Below are 13,669 nucleotides of genomic sequence, written 5' to 3'. Positions count from 1 at the left end.
CCCCACACAGCCCATTACGGTACAGAATTTTAAATCCAATCAAATTGTTCCCCCTGTCAAATTATTTCTCACTCCTAAACTTCCTAATCAACTCTCACAATTAGCTCCCGTTGCCTCATTTTCTTTGATTGCTTTGCTGCTGCAGAGGGGTCAGATGAAAAAATCTGGGGAAAGAGCAGAGGAACTGAAAAACCTTCTATATCTTTATCTGTCAAGAAAGAGTTATTTGGGGCCTGTGACTTACAGACTTTTAGCAGGAACTAGGCTGTGGCTAGGGCTGTTCCCTCTTCTAGGAAAAGGAAGTAATAAAAGGGGCAGGAAAGCTGAGCGGGATGACGAGGTAAGTAAACCAGCTCATACCATTGCCAGTTACTGCATGTGCTTGGACCAGATCTTCTCCACTTCTCACCTGGCAAGAATCAGGCACAGCACTGGCAGACACCCTTGTGTCACACTGTCAGCATGAGAGGAGGAAAAAGATTAACAGTGTATAATTTTTTCCCTGCTGAAAATAAAAGACCATGTAGCAGATTTCCAATAATTGTTTACATACTCGTGGCCTCCTGCTGCATGCCTGATATTCTGCAGCTCAGCTTTCCATTTGCTGAGCCACAGCAAATGGTCACAGCTTAGACCTGCCCTGCCCTGCCATGGGGTGGCACAGAGCATCAGGAGGTCCGCAGCACTGAAGGCACTTGTGGGCCTTGGGCAGGGGGCTGGGAGTGGCTTCCCAAGAGAAAATCAGGGCAAGAAATGGGCTCATGATGGGTAACAAGGCTCATGGGTGGAAGAGCTTGACTTGTCCCCATGGGCAGGAGGGGTGCTCCTGGAGAGCAGAGTTATTTTCTTGTTGACGACTCAGAACTTCTGCTAAAATCATGGGGGGTTCGTGGTAGAAAGAGGGTTAAAAAAGGACACTGTCATAGTACATGACCTTAGCAGAAAACAGAGAGTCAACCCTACATTCTGGTTTAGGAGCTTGTTAAAATTTCATACTTCAGTGGCTGACCATTCTGACACTTTTTCATGTGGCTGCTTTTTTTTTTTCTTGTTGTTGTTGTTGTTTGTTTGTTTTTCACACAAAATTCAAGGATCTATAGCCCCTAGTTTAGTAAGGTAGATGAACACATTTACAGCGTGACTTGCTTAAAGTTACCTACCCACTTCAGCTGTTGTGCTGATTTAACCACAGTGGCTTTTGTTCCCTTGGTGTTCCTTGTTCCCTTTCTTCCTCCTGGAGAAACAAATGTACTGAGTCACTGGGGAGGGCACTGCAGTACTGGATTGCTTTACAGGCACACACAGAGGCATCAAGTCATAGGAGGCATGTCTTGGTGTCCATCGAATGACAAAAGAGTCACAGCACTGCAACTGGGACGTGTACATTTTAGCAAGGCTTCTAGGCACATGAAGCCCTGCAGGAAGCAGCCAGTACGTATGGAGCAGTGCTACAGCACTTCTCTCCATCCTGGATTTCGGAGAAGCTGCTCTGCAGAGATCCAGTGGGCATGCACTAAGGGTTATCACAGAGATGGAGAAAGGCTTTGTAGCTGCAGCGATATCTGTGCCAAAAGTCAGGAGCAAAAGGAGATGGAAATAATCTCTTGTAGGGTGGAGGTAGTGACCTCATCCCAGAGACTGTCTTCATCTCAACCAACAAGTTCTTGTACTTTTACCTTTCTGATTCTCTCCCCATCCAACTGAGGGGAGAGGGAGTGAGCAACTGTGCGGTGCTGAGCTGCCTGCTGGTGTTAAACCATGACAGACTCCCTCCTAAACTTTAATCCCTTTCTTCAGATCAGGAAACAATATGTATTATAAGCACAAATTCAGATTTGCCGTTGAACACACCTGCTTGTATCCCATCAGAACCAGAAGCAAAGGGATAATCTAATTCAAAACATGCCTATATTTGTGCATTTTTTTGGTGGACACATCTAGATTTTTTCCTACATTGTTATTCTCCTGTTGTGTATTTATACCACCCTGTGGGGTTCCCATTAATACCACCAAATGTTCATCCTTGAGCAGTTACAGTAACTGCACAGGACACAGCAAGGAAACCTATTTATAGTATATTAAATCGGAAACTTACATGGTAACATGTTGTAATTCAACAGTGGATTTAAAAAAAAATGCAAACAACAAAACAAAGGAAACCAATATAAAAGCTAATCTAAAATTACATTGATTTTGTTTGAAGGGAAAATAGGAAAAGATAGGAAAATCGATGACGCTATGTGTGTTCACTGTAGGTAGACCTTAGTTTTAAAAAAAAAAAGTCAATACTTACATAACATGCTTTTTTTCTGAGTGGATTATCATATTAGATATTGCCCCTCTTTATTACGAGCCAGTGGTGAGGTGAGTTCAAGTTCTCAGTCTCTGCAGACAGATCAGCAGTTGGTTTAGTAGACCACCACAAGTAATTCAGGTTTGACTTGGAGAAGTTTTCCAGAAAAGGTCATTGCTGTTGGGTTGTCAAACTGCTACCAAGCTGCACTGGGAGCTCCCAGTCATCGTCTGTGTAAAGGAGGCCAATATTTGCCCGTAGCTTCAGACAAATGTTCTCTCCTGTCTCCAGCAATGCCACCTGAGGATGGTATTGCTTCTGCTCATGGCTCTGCTGGGGCTCGCTGTCGCCTACTACCTGGAGGTATCTGTTCATCTGCCCACAGCTCTGCTGTCAGCTCTCTCTGGCCTGTTGTGTGAATATTGTTTTGTATTCATTTTCTGTAACAAGATGACCCCACCAACATCTTCTCCTGAAGCAGGTGAGGGGGTCAAAGCCAATTCCACTGGCAGAGCTGGATCAGTGGCAATGGTAACTTCTAACACAGATGTGGTGACAGGCAGCAGGGCATGGTACTGTCTCCAGCCTGTAAAGCTGTTTTTGAAGGGAACATCTGTGTGTGTATATATATGCATATATGTGTGTATGTTTTACAGCCTGAGCATTTCTCCTTTAAAACAGAAATGACTCATAGTCCACAGTGAGCAGACCCACCTTAGTTCCTAGTAAAGTTGCAGTTTCTGCCACTGTCGAAGTAACACAATGACCCTTTTCCAAAAAGACCTCTTTGAAGTGAATTCACTGTGACTGTGCAGAGGGGTTAAGGAGTTGATTCTGTTTTTCTAACCCAAGACAAACATTTTCCCTGGACAAATGACTCTCCTTCCAATGTCTTTCTTACGGGATGTCTGAAGAATGAAAGGAGGATAGAGTTATTTTTAGCCTGCCTATTTCCTCTAGCTGTGTTATGAGTTGAAAGCCTTCCTTTATGATTTCAGCATAGGTAGGGTAACTAGTTTAGTTCTAGAGTTCTCCAAAAGAGAGGGATTTGCAGTCATACCATATTACATGCTTATGACAATACACAGGAAAACTTGCATGACTCAGAAATGTTTGCCAATATTTAAGGGGACTTGCCAAACATTAAACAGATCCCTTTTACAACTTTCTGATTATTTTTTTTTGCAGTCCAGCTATTGCTTTTTATGACTATTCTTACAATAAGACATCTCTTTTCTGCCTAGAGCTCTTCTGTTATATGCACGAGCACTTATTTAGTGTACATCTTACAAATTACTTTGTTTCTACTCAGTGATTAAATTGTTAAGTTGGATGGATATGATAATATCTCATTTTGCCATCAGATTAAGTTCCGCTGTTATTTTCATTCTCCGTTCAAAGAATATTTGGTATACTTATTTTTGGCAGTGTGCTGAAACCTAAGTCGGTGTTACTTAATTTATAACATATCCTTAATATATTCTGGTCCATTAAACAAAGGAATGTCTTTGCATCCTCTTCCACAGACAAATTATAGCACTATTTGAGTGTCTGTATTTGGAATGCTCTTTAGCTCTAGCCCACGTAGGACATTCCCATCTAGGTTCACACTCCCATGTAGAATCTGGATAGCTATGCTGCAGTGGTTCATCTTGTGATTGCTTTGTGGAACAAGCTTAAATTTGAACTAACAAACGAAAGGTACAATTTTTTTTTCCTACACTTACTATCCTTATCGTTGGGTTGCAAAAGGAGAAACAACCAAGAAATGCCAAAAGCAAGGACATTTGCTGGATGCCAGATGTATGACTGCCAAGAACCCAAATATGTAAAAGGCAGACAATTGAATAGTCAAGGACATCTTTTAATATAAAACAACAACAACAACAACAACAAACATTCCAAATGCCTTAATTTTTGTATTATTAGGAGCTTGGGTTTGTAAAATAATGTAAGAGAGAAGAATGTCGTCACTACTCAACAACTTTAGGACATATATGAAAATAAAAAAGGTCTTATTCTTTTGATAAAAATGTTTAATATCCATACCTACATATTGGTACATGTATGCTTATTATTTATCAAAAGAAACTACTTTTTAACTAGCAGCTGGCGAATTTCATTCCATTTCCATTTCTTTTCAGAGGTTTTCTTATGCAGTGCAGTTCAGCTGCACTGATCTTTTTGTCAGGGGTCCAGTTTCTCAAAGGTACTTAGGCAACTTTGACATCAATGGGAATTTGTTACCTAAAATATGATAGAGGATCTAGACATAAACTGCTCACAAAACATACAGGGTGAAGCCATGCAGCCATGCTTCACCTCCACTGAATTTGCTGGCATTCCATCATTTTCAAACAGCATAATTTTGTCTGATAACTATTTGCCACAGCTGGGGGGGGGGGGGGGGGGGGCAGAGAGAGAGAGAGAGAGAGAGAGAGAGAGAGAGAGAGAGAGAGAGAGAGAGAGAGAGAGAGAGGAAGGAAGGAAGGAAGGAAGGAAGGAAGGAAGGAAGGAAGGAAGGAAGGAAGGAAGGAAGGAAGGAAGGAAGGAAGGAAGGAAGGAAGGAAGGAAGGAAGGAAGGAAGGAAGGAAGGAAGGAAGGAAGGAAGGAAGGAAGGAAGGAAGGAAGGAAGGAAGGAAGGAAGGAAGGAAGAAGAGCAAGGGAAAGGGGAAGCAGAGAACAAGAGCAGAGTGCTTAAATGCCAGAGAAAAGGGGAGTCAGTTCTTGGAGGACTGGAAAAAGCTGCAGAAGAAGGAGTAGGAAGAACCCCCAGTACAGTCAAAGAGAAGTTCCTACAAGACAGAAGATGAAAAATAAAATTTCAAATGTTAGCAATTACTTTCAGGATGTTTTCAGCCATTACTAGTGTGTTGTCATGGGTAGAAAAAGGTGTCACAGCATCAAAGGAACCAAGGAATGTAATGAAGAAAGAAATTAGAAGAGTAATTTGCATCTATTTGGTGGTATAATCTTCAGAGGCACTTTTGTTAATTGGCAGGCTTGGGCTGTACATATTAGAATACTCAGAGTCTGGTGGAAGTCTCCAGAGGTTTTGCTCTAGGCAGCAATTTGGATGGCCACAGAACATTTCTATAGTCTTGTAGTTTATCAGCAAAATGAGTTATTTTTCCTTCATCGCTTTAAACTTGACAGTCAAAAAGAAAAAAGACCAACTTCTTTCAGAAGCCTGTTTCTTTGAGCAAACAGAACACTGAAAAGCTCATCTTTTCTTGCAGGACTTTTGATAAGATGATGATAATAGCATACCTCTATTCACTGGGGTGTGACTATCAGTGTACCTAGTCTTAGCTGTGAACATTTGTTCTTCTCTCGTGTTGTGTTTTTTACTCCTTTTTCTATTTTCCTTTTATGAGTGTTTAGAGGTCTAGATATCTGTTCTGAAATAAGTAAATAAATAAGTGATATATAAAGAGACAGAGGGAGTAATCCCCTGCTTCAAAGAAGTCAATGGAGACAGAACAGCAGCAAATTTAGTGCACCTTCTGATATTGTTTGTCATTTCAGGTATTATTTAGATTGAGTTTTATTTATTACTAGCATCTACAATTTCCAATGGCAAAAGTTGAGCACTTAAATCCATACCTTATATGAATGCAAAAAAAAAAAAAAAAGTCTTTGATATTCAGAGACTTTACATGTATCAGTTTCTCTTAAACCAAGGTTTGAGTAAAACCGAATTTGTTTTCCTATCTATTTTATTTATTTATTTTTAAACTAGAGGCATAGAACTTTTCTTCCCTTGTGCAGACACTTCTCCAGTTGTAAGGTTTTTTTTTTTCCATTCTTTCTGCTTTTTATTTCCTTCATCTGGGACTTTTTCTGTCACCAGGTTGTCCTTTTCCCTGGGTGTGCCTCCTGCTTCAGAATATACCATGTCTCTGTCCATTCCCTGAGCTCCCAGCTCCATTCATTAGCTGGGTAATTGCCTGCAACTATTTCACCTGAAAATGTTACTTTCTTCCAGTCCAATCTCTTATCGCTGCTGGAGCCAAATTGAGTTATAAGGTCTAAAATTATCCCTGAGGACAACTCTGCTGAGGTAAATACAGTGGATTTAACTCTGTATTTTTCCTTATATATCAACGTTTATTTTTAAAAATCTCAGCTTGAACATACTTGTTTTCAAAATGCATTTTAATTGAAAAGTACGAACAGAAGAGCTTGTTCATTCCGTTTGACTAACACCTATTCTTTTCACACAGCAGCTGTACCAAATACAAAATTTTTTAATCAAAGCGAGCAGACCGCTATCACAGTTTACTTGCTTTTCCTCTTATTACTGATCTTTTGCTGTAACCATGGATCTACCTGAGTTTTGTGTGTATTAAAGTTGTGTGGTTGAAAAACTGCTGAACAAATTTGCCTGCAACAGTCTCAGATGAAGATTTTTCAAAGGATGTGGCTGAAACAAAGAGGTATACACCATTCCATAAATAAACCCTCCTAAGTGTAAATTGTGACCATCCCTCTCTCCATCTGAACACTTCAAGCTTTTCAGAAAGTTGCTTTTATGTAAGATTAGAGAGCTGTCTCCATGACATGATGCTTTGCTTCTCTTCACCATTAGTTGGGCGTTAGTTGTTCTGGCTCTAAATAGACAGGCACAGATGGTACCACGACTCTCCGAGCCTCCACACATCTTGCACTGCAGGGATTTTTGTTATTCTTGTTATCTCTCTAGCAGCTCCTACTCTTTCCTAACAGTTTGTTGAGAAGAAAAGGGAAGGCTAAAGAACAATCAGTCCTTTTCCTCTCTAGGATTGATGAAGCCTTTAGACAGGATTTCAGCTTTCATTTTGACTTTATTCTTTGTTAGGGGAACCCAACTATGGGATCCTCAATGAAGCAAATTTTCTGCCAGCCTGGCCAGGTGAAGTCAGTCCTCCCTGAGAATGTTGATCAGAACTAGATGCCCCAATGGCATTAAACTGCAACACTCGAACAGCACATGGCCTCTCTCTGCATATCCTCCCTCAGTGCCCTGCAGCTCTGATCACCACACCGCAAAGAAACATGGCAGGCTTAAATCTTGAAGCTTATATCACAAAAGACTGCCTTGGTGCACAAGAAAAGTGTTTGCAGGAAAACACCACAGGTACAATTAGCAGCACTGAATCTGGAGACAGGATGAATAAGAAGGACATGACAGAATCGTAGTTCCACCAGCGCACGTCACGGAGAAGGTAAATTGGGTGATCCACTTTAGTCTTTCGTATACCACAAGAACAAGATGTTAACTCAAAGGCAACAAATTGAAATCAGATAAAAGGAAATCAATTGTATAAAGAGTACAATTAACCTCCTTCAACAACTACTGGAGCCAAGAACTCAGCAAGCTTCTGAAAAGGACTGGATGTTTGTATAAACGATTAAAGTATTTGTTTAGTATTTTCTTTGTCCCATCTTATGTGAGCTTGTAAGCTTCTGTGTCTCTAGAGAAGACAAGTTACTAGTGTCTGGGTAAGAAGTCTCCCTTCATTTCTAGCAGACAAATCTCCTATTTATTTCCTAATAGGTTCTCCATGATCTTCCTTTACAACGTTGGTGAATGCAAGCAGTCAGTGACATGGCAAGAGGTGGACTGGTCACCTGCTCCTTGACAGTAGTTTCTGCATTGTCATATATGAAGCTACAAATGAGAAGAATAGTGGTAAATATTAACTAGTATGTTCATGAATAGGTCACCTCTGTCCTGGGCCTCAAACTGTTTATATAAATGTATATAAGGTACCCAAAGGGCTTTACCTACCAAAGCCCTTTAATGATATAGCATATCCTTATATCGGTACTGCTCCAAAACAAAAAAGCCCCCCTCTTAACATGGGGGTACACGCCTGCACATCAGCCCTGGGTGGTCCCCAGAGACCTGTGGGCAAGCAGGAGCGGTGTCAGTGGGTGATCCAGGTGGGCCAAGACCCCCATGCACAGGACTGCTCTTCTGTGCTGCCCTGCCCTGCTCTGGGGAGTTTATTTCCATCTGTATTTATCAGCCCAACACAGGCCCTGCCTTAATCAAGACTGCAATATCCTGTAACAGAGGACAGGCTTGCTGGAGAGGAGGGTGTGATGAAAATAGTGCACAGAAGGGACATCGTGGCTCACCTCTTTTTTAATGAAAGGCCTGACTGAGAACCGTCTATCAAAAGGTCTAGACACCTAAGCGATAGATGAATTTCCCAGAATTGCAGTGTTTCAACGAGAAAAAACAAAAGCACCTTAATATTAAATAGAAGCTATGAATGTCATGCGGAAATCTATGACAATCTCAAGAGGAAGCAGTTGAAGGCACAAAAAGCCTGATGAGATTATAAATAAAATTATATATTGCATTACACCACGCTCCCGCAATTCATGTTTCCTCTGCTGCTCAGTACAGATTGCTGTCAGTTCGCCACTTATCTGCTGCAGACTTTGGCTATCTCTTAGTTCCCTCATAAATGAGATGGTTTGGACACTGACATGTAAAAATGGGGTGTTTCTCAGTACTTCGCGGATGCCAATGTCTGTGGCAAATCTGGGTGAAACCCTCCCTGCGTGCATGGTTCATGATATGCCAGAGTGGGCTGGAGGAGGCAACTGGAGGCAGTTCTTCTTTGCGAGCATGAAAACAAATAAATATATAATTCACTTGATCGAGTTGGTGGCCATAGGTTTGAAATCTGTGGAGTGGTTCTGCAGGTAGCCAGTTTGTTGAGGCTTTTCTGCACCAGTTTTTGTGGTGACTGCACAGTCGCTCCTGGGGAAGCCCAGAGATGCCCTGCTGGAGATCACGGGAAAATAGCTGATTCCCGTGGTCTTGGTGCCTCCAAATGAAAACCAGCTACCTTCACAAGAATGTGTGCTTTAGCTGGACACACACAGTTAGGATCAATACAGAGTTGCAGAGGGAAATTTATGGACATCAACATCCAGGGTAATTTAAAAGCAGGTCTGTGAGAGACTGTACTCACTTGCTTGTTTGTTTGTCTCGCCAGCATGTCCCAGCTTGTCTTTCAGAGCTGGAAAAAAGCCTCTCATTTACCATGCAGTACCAGTACAGGATGGGCCCCCAACGAGGTTACCCTAGGAAGCTGTAATGGAAGTTTTTAGTATTTCTGGCTTCTTTCTGATTTCTGAACACCGGGTTCTGCTGGCGGATAGAGCAGGGCTTTAGAGCCAGGTACACATCTACCACTTAAACCCTAACGCTTTGCCACTGAAGTGAGCTGCTTGCAGGAGTTGCTAGGTAACTGTAACCTTCTCATAGCTTGCTCATGTGAGCCAGCGAGATAATTCTGATGATGTCATGCTTCAGGTTTGTATTTCATCTGCTAAAAGAGTTTTCTCTTAATTTCTACAGGAACAGGTGCATGGGGGAGTTCTTCAATGAGTTCGAACTTCCCTGCTCCATCATGCTTGTGCAGCTTAATTTCACCCTTGCAAAACACTGTAATAACATAAAATTGGCCAGGGCTCCTCCAAGTGTGATTTTAGGGGATTAGTTCTATCTGTGCAGGCCTCTTACCTCTTCTAGACACCGACTCAAGGGCTAACTCCTTGGAAACACAGACATCTTCATCAACTACTCTGCTGTGTGTATCTGAACAAAGCGAAGGCTTCCTCAATAAAAAGATAACAGGAGTTTTGTGATCATGATTTTTGAGAACACAAAAATCCAAATGTTAAGTGCCAGAAATAGGTTGAAGCTGGGACGTATGCTCCTTTTAATACTATGTTCTTAATTTTAATATTTATTTGTGAGAGTCTAGGTAGGTCGATGTGCAACATAATGACTGTGATACATCTTTTACAAGGCAGATGAGAAAAGATTCTCAAACAAGACGCTTTGAACATGCTGTGGTGAGTACAGGATAGATGGGCAAGAAATCACGGAGTCGTGAGAGATCTTGCAACCCTGTACTTGAGGGAATTTAGCCCTAAACCTGGGTCAAACAAACCCTGCAAGCTATGTGCATCCTAACTCCTGAGGCTAGAGGGGATGTGCATTCAAAACACGGTGTGTTTGAAGGCTTTCCAGGTGCCTTTCTGCCTATATGAGAAGGCAGGGCATGCAGGCAGGTGACTTATCAGAGCTGTGCCCAGGTTTGACTCTCACTGGGATTCTGCAAATGCATTTGTCATTTTTCTTGGTTTCTTCTCCCAGCCTGTGTTACCTGTTTTTCACCAAGGTCCTGGAAAGCCTCTGTTTTGCTCAGAGGTCCTCTCGAGCCCAACAGCACGCTGTCTTCTCTGAACAGGCTGATCTTGTCTCTTGGTCTTTTTCGTCAGTGGCCACTCAAAGCATTGGCACTGGCAGGAGCATCACGTTGCAGCAGTAACTGGTGCAAGCAGTGTTCAGAATAGAGAAATCGAGCCCTCGGTCTCCCGTCCTCCAGCCTGTAACACTCGTGCATCCTCTGGGAGTTATTGCCTTCATCCCTGCCACTCGTAACTGTATCTACTGGTTGTTCTCTTTCTGTTTGCCTGATTTGATCTTCTTTTACTTCATCACTGCCTCTCGCTGTCCTTCTCCCCCACGCTCTTCCCCACGTGTGAGAATTTCTAATCAGTGCAGAGCACAGGTCCCAGGTGTGTGCTGTGCTGGGCTGCTGTGGCAATTAGCTAACGTTTGGAGTGTGCTGAGCGGCACTCTCTCCAGCATGCTATTTTAAGATGCACAGTCTTGATCACACATAAAGGTCTACCTGGCAGGAAAGGAATTGAGGCAGAGAATACAGCTGACGTTCCCTAGACAGCGAACAAATGCTGGTGTTAAATGTGCTGTTAAGGACAGGTAAGTCCATTTTCTGCAGGGAAAGAGCATTCATTAGGACAGGCAGAGACCAGTGGGAAAAATGAGATGCCCCACTGTCAGCAAGTGCCTTGATATCTTCACCTATTCAGTTTGATTAGACAAGGACCCCCCTCCTTCCAAGATGAACTGTAAGAAACCTTTCTGCTTTGTGCCACTTCCACAGAAATCATCAGGGTGATTTGCATAAATATGCAAGTGGTAATCAAACCTGGGTAGTTCAGCTGGTTTATGATACAATTTTTGTACATGCTATGCATACAAAATGAATAGATTTTCATTCTATTTAAACTGCACAAGGTCACTGAATTGAACAGGGACCGAAGTAATGGAAGGCAAATTCTCATCCTGTTTCTTGGTAAAATACCTCTCCAGGGATGTAATATTGTTACTGTAAAGGCCAGAAAGAGTGCAACAGATCTGCTGGTCCTCTAGTTACGGTCCTTTTCTTCTAGCTGCAATTTCTCTTTTACCTAGTTGAGAGCAGTAAGAGAATAAGGAAGATTTCAGCTGCTGATCGAGTTAGGAGTCTTTGCTTTCATGTATATTTCATATACCAAGACACTCCGGTAAATCTAATTTACAGGCAAGAAAGAGTCTATGAAGAATTAAGTGACTGAGATTCCTCACGTTTGATGTTTTCATTTTGTTTTCCACCTGATTCTCTGCTTGTTTTGATGGTTCAGACCAAAGATTAACACACACTGTACAAAGCTTTCCACTATTTTATAGAAAGTACATGTTGTTTTTTTGTGTGTGGCTGAGGGCTCCAGAGTTTTACAGAATGATCAGATATATAACTTTAGCCACGTCAGTTCATATATCTTTAAAATTGGGAACTAGAGATTTGATGACTTTTCAGAAGAAGTGAAGTAAATGAAGGCCAGCATAAGAACGGAACGAAAATGAGAATTTAAATATCATTCTCTTAATTACCTGACATAATCCTGCCAGTTTTGTTTTAATAAATTACTTAAGTGCCAGCTAAAAGACAGTCAATTACCTAGAAATCTGGTAATAATTAATTGAATTCTGTAAAAAACAGCCCTCACCAGTTACACAGTTAAATATTTATGACTTATGACAAGTGGTGATACGTTTTTCAAGGCAAATGATCAGATCGTACATAAAACAAATCAGGCATCTGCAGTTCAGGAAGTTTCCATTAAAGCTCAGTATTGAGGGGCTTGTGACTTTGATACTTTCCCACTTTGGGGAAGGGAGTTTTTCATCGCCTGGTTTTTCATTGCCCTTCCTGAAAATAATTCCTTTTAGATATTCCTAATCATTCTAGCTTAATATCTAAATTTGAAGAACAGATATATCAGCATGCTGTCTTCTGTGATTAGCAGTGGTATCTGCTGATGAAAAAAGTCCAGTAGTAAAAGCTAACACATAGAATTAAGAGGGTACAACTCAGAATTTCAAATGTTGAGGGCCAACAATAAAGGCTTCACTGTGCAACTTGATCACATCATTCAGATGTATTCAGACAGAAAACATTTTTAATTGAAGATAAGTTTTTGTTATATTGGTTCACATAATCCGCTTTTTCCAAACAAATGACATGTTAATAAATGTTTAATAATGTACTGCAGAAATTATAAGCAGTGTTTAATAGTACCTTTTCTTGGGATTAAGGTTTTGAAAATTGTCTGCCAAGTTTTCCATTCTGATCTCATTTCTTTATACAGAAACAGCTTGTAGAAACACTAATGAATTTTTATCCTTTAAAGAAAACAGCTTACCTGCAGGAAGGCATATATCAGGATCAGCTGGTTTTTAATAGTTTAATTTGTGTTTCCATTGTGATAGAAGTATTTTGTTTTTGTCAAAAAAAAAAAAAAAGAAAGAAAGAAAAAGCCCTACAACTTCCCTGGCCCAAATGGCAGGATTTTCAGTGTTGTGGATGAGGTCCTTCTCTGGCACAGCAGACTCTAGTGAGTCCCATCGCGGTGGTGGGATCAACTTGGGTGCAGAGTGGTCCAGCTCCACTCCGTTCACCTCCAAAGAGGAGGCTGGCAGCAAGATGAAGGTTATTCTTCCCCAAACTGCAAGTTACTCGGATGTTTTTTTACTATAGAGAAATAACACTGGAATTAAAACAAAACCAAGTGCCCTTCTTCCCAGATCCAAACATTGTTCACAGCTGTTTATTCAACAGAAGAGCTCTTCCAAACAAAGCCTTTATGTAGGGGCAGCTATCCCAACCCCAGAGCCTCCAAATATCCAGCACAAATTCCCCAGGAGTGCTGCAAAGCAATGGCAACCAGGGGCACCACCAAGGACACCAGCAGCCACCTCGCAGGGCTGAGGGATGCTCACCCAAACCCCCTCAACAAATGTAGCATAGGTAGGTTAGGTTGCCACAGCTACTTCTTCAAGCAAGAATTGCTGCTAAAGCATGTGACAGCCTGCAAGGAAGTTGGTGATGGGCTGCATTTTATTTTTATACCCTCAGCTTCATCTGTGTCCATCTTTACACCGATGAAGGAACAGCTGCTTTTAATCTCACTTTTAAATCCCGGGCCTGGTATGGCAACTTCTCAGGAGCTGTGGGT

General features: G+C 41.6%; 1 long non-coding RNA gene across 1 annotated transcript; it reads left to right on the top strand.

The window, feature by feature from the left end:
* The first annotated feature begins 4,903 nt into the window (after window positions 1-4,903).
* LOC137852651 (uncharacterized) lies at window positions 4,904-9,791 on the top strand. Its single transcript, XR_011093968.1, has 3 exons — window positions 4,904-7,500; window positions 7,833-7,967; window positions 9,657-9,791. It is a non-coding gene; the product is annotated as an uncharacterized lncRNA (long non-coding RNA).
* Window positions 9,792-13,669: the final 3,878 nt, after the last annotated feature.

The sequence above is a fragment of the Anas acuta genome, chromosome 2, assembly GCF_963932015.1.
Source record: "Anas acuta chromosome 2, bAnaAcu1.1, whole genome shotgun sequence".
Lineage (NCBI taxonomy): Eukaryota > Metazoa > Chordata > Aves > Anseriformes > Anatidae > Anas > Anas acuta.
This window is presented reverse-complemented; position numbering and strand designations above follow the sequence as displayed.